Below are 13,048 nucleotides of genomic sequence, written 5' to 3'. Positions count from 1 at the left end.
ACTTCTTAATAGGGTGAGAAGGCGAGAAGATATCACTGATCAGGAAGTTTGAAGGAAGGGAGGAAGGCAGCCCAGGGGGTGAACAGGGGAAGAGGAACCCAGAAAAGGGAACAGCAAATGCAAAGGGCCTGAGGCCAGGTGTGCCAGGGAGTGGGAGGGATGTCATGGAGGTCAGCTGACTGGAGTGGCGTGAGTTTGGGAAGTGACAGGTGATAAGGTCAGAGAGGAGGAGACGGGACAATCCTGTAGACAGCTACACGCAGCAGCAAGGACTGGAGGCTGGGTTGCGCACAATGCAAAGCCACTGGAGAGTTCTAAGCCGGGGGTGGCAAGATCTGATCTAGGCTTTAATAAGTTTGCCTAGCTATTCTGTTGAGACTAGAATGGAAAGCACAAAGAGAGGAAGCAGGGAGGCCAGTTGTGGGGGCTGCTGCAATAATCTAGGTGAGAGAGGGTGGTGGAGGCTAAACCCAGGTGGAAGCAATTGTGGGGGGTGGGAGGGAAGAGAAGGGCTGCCATTCCTAGATCCATGCTGAAGGCAGGATCTATAGCATTTGTGGAAGGATCTGGTGTGGATGTGAGAGAAGACTCCAGGTGGCTGCAGGGTGGGAGGATTGTCGACTTTCTGATGTCCACTAGCTAGCTAAGTACATAGGCTAAGGTGGTAGTTGGATATGAGTCAAGAGGATAGGGGAGAGACCCAGGCTGGAGTCATACCTTTGGGAATATCCAGTATATAGAGGCATTTAGAGCCATGGGACAGCATAAAATAGGAAGGAGGCCTCCCTGGTGGCACAGGGGTTAAAGACAGCGCTATCGAACTATCGCCAGCCCACTGCAGCATGAATTCAATCCCTGGCCTGCCAGGGAGCTACCCACATGGCACAGCAGACCTCTCCTGTCTCACCCGCTGCTCCCCTCAGCAGTGCATTTCAGTAGATCTGTCTGTTCTGCTCCCCACTCTGTCTCTGGTGAGTCCTCTCACCAACCCCCCACCTCTGGCTTACACCCTAGTTCTTGTATGCATAAATAAATAAATCTTTAAAAAAAAAATAGGAAGGGGAAGGGAGAGATCCAAGATCCTGAGAAAGATCCACTGTGACCTATTGCAGCAGAGGACCACAGTCTTCGAGAAAGGCCGAGTTAGAGACCCCTTGGCCTCACCAAGGACTTAATCAAAGAACCATGGCTCCAAGAATGGATGGGTCTCAGGGCTAAAAGACCAAGCCTAAAGGAAAGAGAACAGGTCAGAGGGTAAAGAGGTCACCGTATATCCAGGGGCAAAGGGACAAGTTATCTATTGGTGTGCCGAGAGCAGGTGAGGGATGGGCAGGGCCCCGGCACAAAGGAGCCCTTTCTGGTTTTACGATTGGCTGGCCTAAGGCTGGAGCATTAAGACAGGCTGCTGGAGGCTGATCCGGAGCCGTAATTGCCAGTTACATATGTCTCTGATTGACTGAAAAACAATAAAATGAATGAATTCATGACTTAACAATTTATAGACAGGAGGTGACACCCGAGCCGCCTCCTGACAGTGAAATAGGGGTGATCCAGGAGGGACGGGAGAGAATGATTCTAGAAAGAAGGAAAGCAGAGTTCCAGGAGCAGCCACCACGCATGCTGGGCACACAAGGAGTTTGGGGCTTAGGAGACTGAGGCAGAGGGTGAGCAGAATTGAGGCCGGAGAGGTGGATCCCAGAAGGGGGTGATAAACCACCAAAAGAAACTTGGCCTTCATCTCCAGGCGTTGGAAACCCCACAAAGGGTTTTCAGGAGGGAATAACAGAGTCCAACGTGCATTTTAAAAAGATCTTTCAGGCAGTTCTGCCGAGAGCAGATTTGAAAAGTGTTGGGCAAGCAGCCGAGAGGCCTGGGGATGGGATACTGCCACTGAATCGGGGTTCCCCCCTCACACACATCCCTCCTGGGGTGGGGGAACCAATAGATCAGGAACCTGGCACCTTCCCCATACAGTCACTGTCAACCCAGGAGCCCCCAAGAGAGACAACATAAAAAGGGCCCCTAGGGGAGAAGGGGTGGGGTCCACTGCTCGGGGAGCCTAATCTGTCAGCTCTCCCGGCAGCTGCTGACAGCGGGACCCTTGGGAATGCTGGTGACAAGGGGTCCCCAGGCAGGGTAGGAAGCTGAAATGTGGGAAGGGAAGGCGCCCTGATTCTCAGTTCTGCCTCTGGCCAGCCCAGAAAACATCCAAGGAGGCCGGGGGGCTGGGGGCTCGTTAGTGGCAGGAGTGGGTCACTGGGGAGGAAGAGGACACCCTGATACCAGAGGGAAGCCTTGGTCCCCCAACGTGGAGAAGGGTTTTCCAGAGTCCTCTGGGTGTGCACCCCTCAACATACCCCACCCCTTAGCTTTGTGGGCTGGGAAGATGGATAGTAAGTTTACAGATCAACACGTTGGAGCAGACTGTGTCCGTGAATGCCAAACAGGTAGTCCAAGGCCCAGTCACCCCAGCTGAACTCAAGACTGAGAATTTCCCTCTAGACCCTGGCCTTCAGCAGAACCACCCCCTCCCACCAAACCACCAAACACAGCCCCTCCTCGGGGCCCCCCTCACTTCTCTCTTGCTGTGATTCTTTGTTCCCCAAGAGGATTCCTCTTCCAGGTCTGCCAAGGCCCCAGTGCCAATGTTAGCTCTGGCCTGCACTGCGGGCCTGGGAGATTAAAGACCTTTCCCCAAATCCCCCAGCAAATCACAGCAACGCTGAGGTAGCCACGATTCCCAAGCAGGGAGCCGAGAGCAAATCCCGTCCAGGCACCAGGGACCCCTCTCTCCGGTCTCACAAGGCCTCTGAAAGCCACGGGCCGGCCAGCCTGAGACTTCATTAAAACCGCTCGGTGGCCTGCGTTTGCTGCAAACCCATTAAACAGCCGACATAATCCATTCATACATAAACATAAGGGAAAGGGAAGGAGCGCAGTCCCACAGGATGTGTGTCTGGGAGAAACAGTTTCCATAAAAATCCAAACAGAAATGGGGTTCACGGAGAGGTTTTGGCTGCAGTCGATTTTTGGCTTCTGGAAATTCAAGCCAGGGAAAGATTCCCTTTGTGGCCCATTTGGAAGCGCTCTGACTCAGATTCGCAGAAACGAGGGCAGGAGAGGGGTCCCCAGTCGTTTTGTTGACCACCCTGAAGCTGAGGAATTGTTCTAGAAACCGAGGGTACTAGTGCAAAGCGGCCGATTGGGGTACTGGTAGCAGCTCAAAGTGCCGCTTGAGGAGAAAGCAAAAGTGACAGGTTAACACAGGCCTACCTCAGTCCCCCAAAGCCAGGCCACTGGGTTGAGTGTTCACAACAGCTGTGACCATGGAGCACTCCCAGAGCTGTGGAAGAGGGAGGAAGACTCCAGGATTTAAATAACTCAGGCAGCAGGATCCCAGTACCTTCCCATGGGAAACTGGTCCACAAGCCAAGAAGCCCCACCAAAGGGACCCTCTCTCCAGCCTTCCCTGAGGCCAGCAGGCCCGCCACATGTACACAGGGACAGACACACGTGGTCTTACAAAAGAGAAGGTTAGGAACTGTTGGATTATTCTTTTAATAAGCTGGTAAACCAGTATTTTTATTCTCTGTCATCTTTAAAAGAAAAAAAAAAAACAGAAGAATGCAGCTAGTTTCTTAAATTAGAGATCTGTTGTGTAATTAGTCCATTTTATCTTCTGCGGGTTGTTGCTGTTTTCCCTCTGCGGTTTCCAGAAATGTCATTGGCTATGCTTAAAAGTAGGATTTTTTTTTCCTTCCAGAGAAAAATTCTATAAATATTTTCTCCCTTTTAGCATGTTTTAAATTTGAACGACATATTGTAAAGATAGCAAGAGTTATGAAAGCCTCTTTTGGCCGCCAATGAAATGCAGTGGGAAAACTGATTAGAGAGGGAACTTCTGCCCACAGGGAACACCACTGGGTCGCTTCCCCAGGGGTTTAGGAGTCAGGGTACCCGGGAAGCCTCTGCTCACTGGCACTTTGCTTGGTGAGCTGGAGATAGGGGAGGGCCACTCTCAGGGCAAATAGGCAGACTCTACTCAGAGAAATAACATCCTTTGCTGATGGGCAGAATTCCACCCTTAGCGATTCATTTCTTTGGATGAGATTTTTAGGCACAGATTTTGCATAGTTTAATATGTCTTAACGGTTTCTCGGTTAAAATGCATGCCCTTTTCTCCACCACAGGTATGCAGATACACCACATGTGAGTAAAATCTTATGTAAAGGGATATTCATAGCCAGGTTATTTGTAATTGCAAAGGACCTATGTTAACAGAGAACTGGTTAAATAAAGTGCGGTACATCCTCATAATAGAATGTGATGTGGCCATGGAAAAGGATTCCACAGAGCTCTAGGTGTTGAGGCAGGATGCTTTATGAGATACAATGTTAAGTGGGAAAGCAGGCTGTATGGAACTTTAGCTCATATTTCTAATGTGCCAGCACTGTCCTTTAAAAAGGATACCTTGGGGCCTCCCCGGTGGCACAGGCAATTGAGTGCAGCGCTGTGAAGCTGTCCGCAGCCTCTGCAGTGCAGGTTCAATCCCAGCCGGCCAGGGAGAAACCCACATGACACGGCAGAACTCTCCTGCCTCGCCCGCTGCTCCCCTCAGCAGTGTATTTCATCAGTCTGCCTGTTCTGCTCCCCGCTCTGTCTCTGGTGAATCCTCTCACGCTCCCGCGCCTCTGGCTTGTACCCTGGTTCTTGTATAAATAAATAAATCTTTTTAAAAAATAAAATAAAAAAGGATACCCTGTATTAGAAGCTGCCCGAAAGGGTGGCTTTCAAGTAAGGGAATAGGGTGAGGAGGTTGACTTGCTTCTATATCAAAATGTCGACGCTAGCTACAGATATTAACATAGATACAGCTATAGCTACACTACTGTACTGTTTGATTATGGTGCACTGTCATTTGTAGCTTTTGAAAAGCATACATGGATACATCATCATATACATATACCCTCTATGTGCCTGCACTATCTCTGGAAGGATACATAAGAAGATGGGGGGCAGCACAGGGGAACTCCTCTTGATTCCCAAGCATGCCATTGAAGTCACTGGACATTTTAAAGAGGCGGCTCTCCCAGGTGGGGGTGGGGCCAGTCCGGAGTAAGAGTGCTGGACTGCCAGACAGGGAGATAATAAATAAACTTCATGCTGCTTTGTGTGGCTTGGGACCTACACAGGGAAGCACGAACATCGGTGTTTACCCCCAAATGCCCCACAAAATCCCATCAGTGCAGTAATTACTGCATGCACATGAAGAGATTTCTTTGCCTGTGTCCACGCCAACCCTCCTTGCACCTTGAGTGCTGCTGCTTTTTGCAGCCCCAGGACCTAGCACGTGCCTGTGCCCTAGACCTGGATGCTAGTCGGTGAAACCTGCCGTGGCGGTGGGACCTTGGTGAGTTACTTAACCCACCCCCCCCCCACACACACACACACACACCTGTTTCCTGCTCTGTAGAATGAAAAGAATACTGGTATCTTCACAACACTGGTACAGAGGTGGAGCTAAATAACAAATGTGCCTGGCACTGGTGGGTGTGTGGTGATAGTTTCTAGCACCCTATAGGACAGTATCTCCGTAGAAGTTTATTGAAGCAACCAATTTATTCCACGAGGCTGAGACAGGTTAAAATGCAAATGCTCCTGGGCCTCCCCAGTGGCACAGTGGTTGAGCGCTGGGTTGCAAAGCTGCCCGCAGCCTCTGCAGCGCTGGTTCGATCCCCGGCTGCTCCCCGGCCACCGGGTGAGGGTCCCACATGGCCCGCAGACCTCTCCTGCCGCCCAATGCTCCCCTCAGCAGTGTACTTCGGTCCTTCTGCCTGCTCTGCTCCCCGCTCTGGCTCTGGTGAATTCTCTCACCCTCCCGCGCTTCTGACTGTACCCAGTGCTTGTATAAATAAATAAATAAATAAATAAATAAATAAATAAATAAATAAATAAATAAATAAATAAATAAATCTTTTTTAAAAAAATGCAAATGCTCCTGATCAGAAAGCCTCTGGACCCTGTTGCCAGGGAGGAAGGAGCTTATCAGAGAATTGCCGCCCCCCTGTCCCCCCACCCACCTACCCCAGGCTGCCTGGGAACACCTAGGACCTGAAGAAAGAGGGTGGGCACAGGCGGAAAGCGGAAGCACAGGGAAACCTCTTGCCAGTGAATAATCATAGCTGCGTTGCTGAGCACTTGCAATGTGGCATTGTGCCCAGCAAACACTCACCAAACCCCAGACGGAGTCTATTATTGTTCCCATTTACAGACCAGGAAACTAGGGACCGAGTTCCCATGAGGAGGCGGGATTTGAACCCAGTTCTATATGACTCCAAAACGTGTGTTGCCACCAGCCTGCTGGTGAGCCTCCAAGAGGCTCTGCGTCACCCCTGCTTCGTGCATACCAGCTGCCTCCGTCTGTCACACCCAGAGCGCTGGTTCACTGAGCGCCAGGGAAATCTTCATGCCAAAGGGGCCTGAAAACCGCCCAGTCACAGACACGAATCCCAGCTCTGTTCTGAGCCTGCGAGGTTGGTGGTGGTCTGGCAGCAGGGAGGGGCCTCCCCTGAGCCACCACCTGCAAGACAGACTGCTTGTGCCCCAGCTCTCTCCCTCGCCCTCCTGGCAGCCTGAGGCTGTTGACCATTTGGAAGCCACTGAACTCTGATAGGAAATCAATCTTCATGCATGGGGAGTGTGTAGGGGTGGAAGGAAGGGAATCCAGGCTGTGTTTCCTTTCTCCCTCTAGATATGCCAGCAAGACATGGCTAAGAACATTCCAGAAGTTCTGGAAGAACATACATAACTCCCCAAGGAGGAATGGACTAAACTGCAGGGTGTCTGGCCACGTGTCCTTAGCCAGGCTCTCCCAAGAAGGACCTGTAGTTGTTCAGCCCCCTACCCATCCCCTACCCAGGCCATCTTGCCATGATTTCTTTTTTTTTTTTTTAAGATTTATTTATTTATGCATACAAGAGCTGGGGTACAGGCCAGCTATGAGGGGGGAAGGGGAGAGGATTCACCAGAGACAGAGCAGGGAACAGAACAGGCAGACTGACTGAAGTCCACTGCTGAAGGGAGCAGCAGGCGAGTCAGGAGAGGTCTCCTGCACCATGTGGGTAACTCCCTGGCCGGGGATCGAACTCGTGCTGCAGAGGCTGCGGATTGCTTCATAGTGGGGTGCTTAACCCCTTGTGCCATCAGGGAGGCCCCTTGCCACAATTTCACCCAATGTAGACCAAGGGTGCAGAACGCAGCTGGAGAATGGGGAAAAGTCAATGCCCAGTCAGTAGCCCCTGCCTGTACCCCTCCTCGCCCCCACAGCAAACCTTGCTGGGTCCACTGGAGAACGTGCTGATACTCTGTTAGGGTCCACCACGCAGCCAGCAAACAAACTTCTTAGATGGCCAGGCAGCCTGCCAGTGGTTCCAGGTCTCCTACAGCCTGCCAGGAGCTGGTGGCCCAGCACTGGCAAAAGACTGTCTTGGCCTATCCCAGCAAGCCCACGGGAGAAGGCTCAAGCTGCTAAAATGGCACTAGCAGAAGGGAAATAAAGGACATTGGAATTCTAGACCATATTTTGATTTTGGCTGGTTTTGTGTTTTCCTCTAGCTAAAGTTGTGTGGTTTCCAGCACCTGAGCTCCTCCAGGGGCGGGAAAGGCCTCTGCTCGATTTCTCTGCCCTCAGAAGGTAGGAGAGATAACACACAGGAGTCAACTGGTGGGGGGCAGGGGTGGGATGGCCACCCATGGCCAGGAGAACCATCTGCCAGTTCACTCTTAGCGCAACAAATGGCCAAACAAAGATGAGCTTCTGAGTGACCCTGACAGCTGAGAACAGCCAAGGCCAAAGTCCATGGTGGGAAGCCAGGGTTTTGACACCCACTAGCTTATAGGTCAATGTTGCTGACTCGCTCTTTCTCCCTCTGCAGTCAGCAACAGCACTAGAAATCAACAAGCTAGATGGAGTTAGGCCGGAAGTTAAACTTTCAGAAAGAACAACTCCTCCACCCTCAAGGTGTGTGTGCAGATTGCCTAACAGCAAAAGAGCCCATGGTCAGAGTGGACCCCCATCTTTAGAAATAGTCTGCTACAAGGAAGTGGCCTCTGGAGGGCTTCTGGGGGCCTAGTTCATGATGTGCTTTGGCCTGTTTTGGGGTTCTTCTGGGCCTGCCCTTCAGCAAACTCAGCCCTTAAGTATTGAAATATGCGGAGATTCCTTGGTTTGACTCTTCTATCTGTGGCATTTGGGCAGTTATTTGAGCTCACTCTGACCTTCACTTTCCTCATCTGTAAAATGAAGCTAATAATGCTAATGTCAGGGTGGCCTCATGAAGTCTAAAATACATAAATGAAATGTTCTCAATTGTTCTAACACCTGGCACATAGTAGGCCCTCACAAAATATAGTACCTCCAATATATTACTTCCTGCCCCACCCCCACCCCAGTCCTAGCCTGGGACGCCCCCGGGCAGACATGCTAAAGCTCAGAGCAGGGAGATGGACACCACAGTGAATTTCACTCACTGGCTGATTGTCCAAAAGGCCCCAACCTGAGCATCTTCCACTCTGTGCCAAAGTGGAAGCCAGACCCCCTGCTCACCAATGTGTCCCCTGCACCTTTCTCATCACAGCAGCTTCCAGCTTTTGCTGGCACATCTTCCCATTGTCCGTCAGATGTGGAGGGGCTGTCCCTTGTCCCCCCACTTTCCCCGCCCCCCGCATGGAGGGGCACCGGTCAGCAGGGTGCAGGGGAGCCCGGACAGGCCAAGCACAGCACAGGCAGGTGTTGCTCTGGGGGTGGGGGGGGGTGGGGCTCAGGCACATCTTGAGAAGAAACTGCAAGATTGAGTCGTTGTGCTTATTGGCGCCATAAATCACCAATTGTTCGAGTCCCGCTGTACCTCCCTGCCCCCTTTTCAGCCAGCTGTCCTCAGGCCGCCCCCACCACCACACACCCTGCACGACTCCCCACTCAGGGGCCAGAGCCAACAGCTGACTTACAAGCAAGATGAGTTGGGCTGAGTTTATTTTTTCTCCTTTTTCATAAATCCGAACTCCCTTTGTTCCAGAACAATGAGGAGTGTGCTGCTGCGGAAGGTGGAAGGGGCCGCAGGCCAAGGGTGGGGTAGGGGTGGGGTGGAAGCTGGGTAGGGTGGGGTCAAGACAGGACTTGATGGCTCATGCCTTAGACCAGCGCTGAGCAGCCTAACGCTGACTCCTGGCCAGACGCACTCAAAGCTGACTTCTGTATCCAGAACGTTTCCCTTCTGTCATGTGCTGCTTAAGGCTGGAGATAGTCTGAGAAATGCGTCGTCAGGCGATGCTGTCATTGTGTGAATGTCATGGGGTGCGATTACACAAACCTAGATGGTACAGGCCAGTACACCCATAAGCTGTATGTAGGGGCCATCGGCAAGCACCCCACCCATCCTTGACTGACACCTCATTATGCAGCACATGACTGTCTTACTCGGTCCCCTTTTTCCAACTGAATTATAGGGGTAAACTCAGCCTAACAGTTTGCAGGCCAGTTCCTGTGAGTATTTGGAATCCAGGATAGAGTCAAATTGCCACTGAGTCCTCGACCTGCTCCCCATGTGCAGGGCAAGTGTCAGCCCGAGGGGTCCCTTCGCTCCAAGGACACTGCCACCAGATGGTCTTCCTGATTTCCTCTGCTTAGGCAGGAAAGACAAGGCACACAGAGGCTTTCTCTTACTCAGGAGTTTTTGTTCTCTGCATCTGAACAGAGGACACTCTCTCGATGTGTCCTGGAAAACTCCCCAAAAGAAGAGAAAAAAATCCCAAATCAGAGCCAAAGCAAGAAAGAGGAACACGATGAAGAAGGAGCTTCTCAGGCACAAGATTTCATCACATATCAAATTGAAGGTTCCGTGTGCACACATGAGTAACACTGCTAGGGAATACACAACTTAACAGCTGAGAGAGATAGATGACAAGATAGATAGGTAGGTAGGTAGGTAGAGAGAGAGATAGAGAGAGAGATAGAATGAGGTTATGAGTGACTTTGGTTGGCCTCTGTTACCCAACCCCCTTTTTCTGGCTGTGTGATTTAGGGAAAGTTATCTAGTTTCTCAATGCTCAGTTTGCTCATCTGTAAAATGGGGCAATAATAGCGCACATCTCAGTGTGTTGTGAAGATTTAACGAGATGATTCGAAGCAAGATCTTAGAGCAGAGTCAGGCATATATAGCAAATGTAAGTTATAATTATCTCCTCCATTTCCTTAACTTTTACAAGGGGTATGTATTGGTTTTCAAATTTTACCCCCCCCAAAAAAAAAGTTTTGTTTTAATTCAACTAATATGGCCTTACAAAAATTCAAACAATTCTCAGGGAAAAAAATTGTAAGTCTCCTCTTCACACTCCGTCTCCTCCAGCATGGCCTTGTCGCTCAAAGCCTTTCTCTCTGCATTTATAAATACACACCACATACACACACACACACACACACACACGGTTGTGTATAAAGGAACTTATGGTCGACATTTGGATTTGCAATTTGCTTTTCTCTTCATATTTCCTGGAGAACGTCCCTGTTAGTACATATTCTTTCTAAATGATCTATAGTATTCCGCCGATAGATGCTCCATGCTTACATAACCATCCCCTCCTGTTGGACATTTAGGTTGTTCTCAACTTTTTGCCATAAAACAACGATGCTGTGCACATCCCTGGATGTGTGTCTGCTGCTCATGCAGATGTGAAGAAACTGAACCTGAAATCTGGACCAAGGCTATGACCACATTCCAGTGTGCGCAAATACCAACTTGTGCTCCCAAAAGCTTGTGCCAATTTAAATTCCCACCGACAGCTTGAGAGAGCTCCTATTTCTTTCTACCTTCTCTAATAAACTTATTTCATTTGGGCCCATGTGACTGGTGAAAACCAGCACCTGCTTATTACTGTGATTTGAATTCTTTGATTAGAAGTAAGGGTGGACACATCTTCATATCTATGGTTGGTTATCTGTGCTGGGGAGACCTTCCTATTCTGTGATTAATAAATAGTTGACAATAAGCTTTCATCCCAGATTTTGTAGTGTTTAGATTTTTAATCTACCTGTTATTTATTTTTGTGTAGGGCATGAGATTTGGTCCTAATTTTATGCAAGTGTTGCTCACAAATAATTTTTTTCAGAAACTATTTTTTTTTTGACTGATTATTTTTTCAGAAGCTATTTTAAAAGAAAGGCTTTACACACAGATTCATGCACATACATACACACCCAGCAGTGTGGAGCAAACAACCAAGTTATTATCTGGAGAGCTAAGTGCAGGCGGCTGAGGGTAGGAGACCCATAAGCCCAGGGTCTCCAAGTCAGAGCTGGGCCCACAGGGCCCCTACTGGCCGGTCCACCCTGGCAAGCAGGTGTCTGCCGGAAAGAGGTTTCTGGCCATTTTCCTGCTCAGGCTTCTTCTGCCCTCTACCCAGCAGGTCAAGCCAGGTTTTCTGACCCACGAGATTCAGGAAATCACGAACATAGTTCTGGCTCCTCACCCTGCCCCCAGCCTGCTGCCAGGAGACCCCACAGCTAGACCTGAGCTTGGCAGCAGGACCTGTCCACAGACCACATTCCAGGGCACAGACAGGGAGGGAAGGTAAACCCAGACACCAGGAATGCAGTCCGCCCCTGCAAAATAATGCTGCAAGCCGCCCAGATCCCCATCATAAAAGCGTAAGGTAATTACGCAGGAACGAGGAACTTCCGGTAGGAGTCCGGATGAAGAAAGCATTCTAATAAGGCCAGGCCCCCCGCTGAGGCAGGAGACAGGCAGCCCAACCAGAGGAACAACTTGGTTCCCAGACCCTCCCCACCCCCACTTCTACCTAGCCCACCCAGCGCCTGCTGGGGCCCAGGGCTGATCTCCAAAACAAAGATCCCACCCAGGCCAGAACATGAGGGATGCGGGATGGCCTGACCATTTATGGAGCTTCGTCATCAAGATGTCCTCAGACTGGTGGGGAGGTGGCCGGACACTGATAGTAACAGTGGTGGCCACTCTGTGACGAGGGTGTGCAGGAAGAGTTAGGGACGGGAGCAGCAGCATGACCCAATTCAGCCTCCGGAAGTCAAGGAAAATTCTGGAGAAGATGAACTAAGTATGCTAGTCAGGGGAGTGAGGCCAGTGGGCCCCTCATAACCATGCCTCACCAATAGACTGTTCTTCTCTGGAATCACCAGAAAACTAGAGATTTCCTCCCTGGAGATCTGCAGTGAGCCAAGAAACCTTGGTCTCCGTGATCCAGCAGCTTCCATTGTGGTAGAGGAGGAAGAAACTAGACAAGTCAACAAGCAAGGGTACCTATCAGTAAACACTGCAGAAGGATGATGGGGCAATGCCAGAAGACTAGAAGAGGAACCTGTTTCAGATGAGGGGGGCAGCAGTGACATGGGAACCAAAAGCCAGAGTCAGTCAGGGGAGCAAGGAGAATCTAACAAAGAAAGGAAAGGAAAGGGAAGGTATGGGAGCTTTCAAGGAACTAAAAGAAAGGCCGTTGTGCTGGGGGCCCGGAGAACAAGGGGGGTGGCCCACCCTTCTCCAACAGGTCACCCCGCCCCCACCCTCCACAATGCTCACCTACAATATGACGTCAGCCCTCATCCCATGGAGAGATGGGATCTACACCCCCCCCCATAAATCTGGGTAGGCCTATGACTGCCTTCTAACCGGTGGGTGCAGCAGAAGTGACATCACGTGACTTTGGAGTCTGGGTCAGAAAAGGGGACTCAGTTTACACCTTGTTGATTGGTGCCAAGTCCCCGGGCGCTTTAACTACATTGGTGCCGTTAGGCCATGAGGGAGCCCAAGGCAAGGCAGGCTCAAGCCAGCAGTCCCGGCTTCAAATTGTCCCACGCCAGGTGCCCGACATGTGTGTAAATGAACCTTCAGCTAGTCCCAGACCCTAACCTTCCAGGCCTCCTTCTGAGTCCCCAGACGTGGTGGAGCAGTGACAAGTCGTCCCCACAGTGCGCCCGCGAACTCCTGACCCATCTAGTCTGCGAGCAGAGCAAATGGGGGCG

The sequence above is a fragment of the Talpa occidentalis genome, unplaced genomic scaffold (genome assembly GCF_014898055.3).
Source record: "Talpa occidentalis isolate TD23 unplaced genomic scaffold, MPIMG_talOcc4v2.1 talOcc4.15, whole genome shotgun sequence".
NCBI lineage: Eukaryota > Metazoa > Chordata > Mammalia > Eulipotyphla > Talpidae > Talpa > Talpa occidentalis.
This window is presented reverse-complemented; position numbering follows the sequence as displayed.